This window comes from Solanum tuberosum, unplaced genomic scaffold, assembly GCF_000226075.1.
Source record: "Solanum tuberosum cultivar DM 1-3 516 R44 unplaced genomic scaffold, SolTub_3.0 scf00465, whole genome shotgun sequence".
Lineage (NCBI taxonomy): Eukaryota > Viridiplantae > Streptophyta > Magnoliopsida > Solanales > Solanaceae > Solanum > Solanum tuberosum.
In genome coordinates, this window is record NW_006239386.1 from 58,234 (window position 1) to 63,493 (window position 5,260).

Here is a 5,260-nt window from a genome sequence, read left to right on the forward strand (position 1 = left end):
ATTTATAGTTAAAAAAAAAGGATGAAAATGTAGTTTTAAGAAGTTTGGGGTATTAAAAAAAGTTTGGGGGGTAGGGAGGTGTAAAGGGGGGTTATGGGGGTGAAAGAGCCGTTGGTGGGGCCCAAAAGCCGTTGCCCAACGGCTCTCAACGACTATAAATTTTGAAATTTCAGATTAAAAAATAAAATAAAAATCTGGCCGAACTGGACCCGACCGGGACAGAACCGGGACTAACCGGACCGGGACGAACCGGTAAATCCCGGTTTTCGTCCCGTTACCCCTCCCGGACCGGTACAATACCGGACCTAACCGGTACTATCCGGAACCGAGACGGAACCAGTAACGGACCGGAACGAACCGGAACTGGTACCGGCACCTCCCGGTTCCGTTGCCAGCCTTAGAACATAGTATAATTTTTAGTGAAAATATACTTTAAGTCATCATGTTGTGCACACAAATGAAATTTTAAATCCTTGATTTATTGAAACAATTTTATGGAAGACTTTACTCATTTTTTTAACTACTTCTAGGTAGACATTAATTGTTATCTAGCTTTTTTTTTCAATTGAGGATTTTTTTAATCATTTTTTAATTATTATTATTATTTAATTTTAATTAATTAATAATAGCAACCAATTTGCTATAATGGCATCAAGGGATCGGACCCAGACCGTCGTGAGTGGCACCCACACTAAACCTCCGGTGGGAGAACCAAAACTACAACCCAAACCAAGTAACTAGAACAAAACTAAAGCAATTAACTAAAAGAAAATAAAGTTCCCATAAACTTCAACAAGAGTCTAACAAACGAACTAACAATGTGGAAGAAAATAACCTAGAACCTGAAAGTCAATGTATCAAAATATCTAAACGATAACCAAGTCTAAACAATAAGTGCCACAAGCTCAACTAACATAAAAACATCTAAAGAGCTAGTCTAAGTCCGAAATATGGACATAGACTTAAAGAGAATCCAATGTAGCCCGGAAGATGCTAGCTCACCCTTGAATTTGAAAGGAACGATCACAAATTTTCTAAGCGAGGTCTGTCAATAGCCGCCGGAAGATTCCATGTACTCAACAAAAATAAAAGCAAGTGCAGTATCAATACACAACTACCGTGTACTGGTAGGATCACGCGGCTATCCCACTAAGTGTAACATAAACAAGTCATCACAACAATATAACCATGCAATATACAGAACATAACAACATTGGATATCACATGTTCAACAATACACAATTATCACAAGTAGTTGGTCCTCTTATGGAACCCAAACCCAAACTATTAGTGCACCAAAACGTGGCAACCGATCCCATAATTATGCTGAAATGTGGCAACCGATCCCATAATTATGCTGGAATGTGGCAACCGATCCTATATTTATGCCAGAACATGGCAACCGATCCCAATTAGTTATGTCGGAACGTGGCAACCGATCCATCAACACACCACAATCACACTCACAAGTATATTCTCAATAATCATACAATCAAGCAGTGATTCATTACACATAGTTATTCATCTATCTCATTTACAACCAGTGTGATCAACAATGCAACATTCACATACATACATGCGTCATAATGAAACAATAACAAGTATACATCACACAATCATAGAATCACAACCATTCCCTACCTCGAAACAAGCTTGAAACCCTAGAAAACTTGATCCTTCCCTTTTCGGATTCGTTCCGCTAGTTCGTGGTCTACAAATAATCAATATAATACGAGAATCAATAAACAATCACTAATTACCCGGAATACTAACAATTCTACAAACCCTAGATCATCATATGATCCAATTAGGGTTGTTTCCACCATGAATTCTAAGATAAAAAACCCCTCCCCATCAGTAACAACCCAAGAAATAGGTTCTACGGATCGAAAAATGGATTCGGGGAGTTAAAGTCTTACCTTTAGCCTCAAGAATGGTGAAAAACTGTCAAGAACTCGTATGGGGTCATATCTTGGCTCTAAAAGTTGAAAAGTGCTGAATAAAGACGCTTTGGGGTTTTATTAACGACTTAAATCGCGTTGAACCCGCCACAATAGCCATCACCCCGCCACAACGGCCTTGCCTTAGCGGCAGAAATCCCGCCCCAGCGGCTTGCACGGAGATGAAGAGCTATTTCAAAAATCCCAAGATCTCCATTTCACAACACACCTTATTTCAAAGACGCTCAGAAAATACCATCCACGCAAAGATCAATTTCGGGAGTTTTACTCCCCCGAATTCAATTCCGTAAAGTCGTACGGATTTCTTAACGCGTTATCTATCCATTCATGTACTCAAAATCATAAAAAACACACCCGATTGCTACTAGATTTCCCCACACCCTAAAGACTTTGATTTCGTCCAAATTTGGACTAGGTTGGGAATTTTCAAGTTAGTACCAAAAAAATATTCCGGCCCAAAATTTTTTCCCATTGACTTTTCTATAACGAAGGAACCCGATCGTTACAATAGATACCAATTTACCCCTCACTCGTCCCCAAGTAACAAACTAGAAAAAATGGGCTAAAGTAAGAATGAAGTAGTACCTGAATCGACGAACAATTGGGGATACCAGTGTTCTTAATGGCACTCACCATATGCCGAAGACACTATGGCGAGCATGTCACACCATTTCTCAGTGAGGCGCGGCGAGATCAATTAGGTAACGTGAGGCGACGTAATGGCGACCTGAATGGCGGCGCCTTTTAGTTTTAAAATTTTAAAAAGGTCTTGACTTAATAATATTAGTCAAAATTAGTTTATTTTTTCATATTTCCATACTTGGGTCAATCGTGACTTGTGTTTCTTCTCCTCAACCTCGCAATCTCTTCTTCTCCTTCAGTCTGACTCGTGCGAATTGAAAGGTATGGCCTTTTTTCTTTCTTCTTCTCTTTTTTTCTTCATTTCTTCTCTTCAGTCCTCTTCTTCTCTTACTTTCTTCTTTTCTTCTGTTCAATTTCTTGTGAAGTGAATCTGAAATTCTGAAATTTGAAGTTCTGAACTGCCTTCTAAAAAAAAAAGATTTTGAGATACTACTGCTTGCTGCCTTCTTTGCTTTGTTTTCTTCACTGCTCTTTTTTTCCCCTATATTTTCTTTGTTCACTGTAAAATGCTGCCGAATGCTACTGCTTTCACTGTGTTGTCTATTAGTTAAAAATAATAATTTAATTCTTCTATAGTAATTAATATAGTTTCTGTTGTATTGTACAATAGTGAATTCAATGGTGGATGCTAGCAAAAAGAGGGAAATTGGATGGAATTATGGTACTCAAGGATTAAAGAAAGATTCGGTTAATTGTAAATTTTGTGGGAGTACTTTTAATGGTGGTATTACTCTACACAAGCAACATTTAGTAAGTGGTTACAAAAATGTAAAACAATGTTCAGCTTGTCCGTCGGCGATTAGAGAAGAAGTAAGGGCTTATATGTAAAATAAAATCGCTAATAATCCTAAATTTCAAGTGAGGCAACCTGAAGAATATGTTGATATTGATGATGTTGATGATGTGGATGAATATGCTGAAATGATGCCTCCCTCCAAAACTCCAAAGATATCTTCTAGTGGAGGTGTATCATCCACTGCGCGGAATGTGACGAAAGGCCCTATGAATCTCTATTTTCCACAAAAATCAACACAAAAAGGAGACTTTGAAAAAGGAAGAGGAATTGATGAAACCAAAAAAATTCTAAGAGAGCGTGCGGTAAGCGTTTTTGCAATATGGATGTATGATGCGGGACTCCCTTTTAATTGTGTCAATTACAAATTATTTGATAAGTTTATTGAGACAATAAGACAACATGGCCCCGGAATGAAACCTTCTACATTCCATGAAGTTAGAGTTACTCACTTAAAAAAAGAGGTGGAGAAAGTGAAAAAAATTGTTGATGAGCATAAAGTGCAATGGACAAAGTTTGGATGTTCCATTATGATGGACAAATGGACGACACGAAATGGTAAAATGATCATCAATATTTTGGTCAATTCTCCAATTGGTAGTGTATTTCTTGGTTCTATTGATGCTAGCAATGAATCTACCGATTCCACCAAAATGTACAAGTTGCTTGAAAGCACTATTGAAAGAATTAGATTGGAAAATGTTGTACAAATTATCACCGATATGCTAGTGAGAATGTTAAAGCGGGAAGCATGATGATGGGTGCGTACCCACACATTTATTAGACTCCATGTGCCGCTCATTGTATCAACTTGATGTTTGGTGACATATTCAAGGTTAAGCCATATGCTTCCGGTAATATCACTCTCCTACCCTCTAACTTTCTTTATAGTCAATATTTAATACTCATTAGCTACTAATTACTATAATCTTACTTTAACAGTTTTTAAGAAGACCATCAAAATCCATTCTTACATTAGTCAAAGGCCATTGTTGTTAAACTTGATGAGAAAATTCACCAAGGAAAGAAATTTGGTGAAACCGGCCAAGACAAGATTTTCAACGGCCTTCTTGACTTTGAGAGCTATATACATACAAAGAAAAAACTTGAGAACTTAAGTCCTCTCAACCGAATGGACTTTAAGTAAATTTGCAAAGGAAACTTTGGGAAAAGAAGTTGCCAATCTTATTATTTCTGCCCACTGTTGGGATGATGTTGTTCGAGCAGTTACAATTTGTGGTCCTTTGACAAAAGTGCTTTGTTTGGTGGATGCGAAGAAAAAACCACCAATGGGCTATATTTATGAAGCAATGGATAGAGCCAAAGAAACTGTTGCACGGGGCTTTCATGGAGTTAAGAAGCAATATGAGAAAGTGTTTGAAATTATTGATGCAAGATGGTCAGACCAACTCCATCGGCCTTTGCATGCTGCAGGCCATGTTTTGAACCCAGGATTGTATTATAAAGCTTAAGAATAGGGAATTTTACTACAGAGTCTATGGACTAAGTATTATGCATGTGTTGAGAAGAAGATCCCCGATACATCAATACAAGATTTACCAGTTGCTAAGCTTCCTAGGTACAAAATGACAGTTGGACTTGTCACGCCCCGAGCCTACACCCTGGGCGGGACTGGCACTCGGAGACCATTGCTGGCCCCAAGCGAACCCTTGGCCTGGCTTTCTTAACTCAGCGGAAACCTGACTCAATAGAATAACTCAATGCCATGCAAAGACATAAACAACTTAACTGATAAAAAATACGGCCCAAAGGGGCAACTCGAGTCTCAAAATAGAATATTTACATATACATACATATACATGGATGAGAGACTCAAAACTACTGACTGACTGTCTGACTGTCT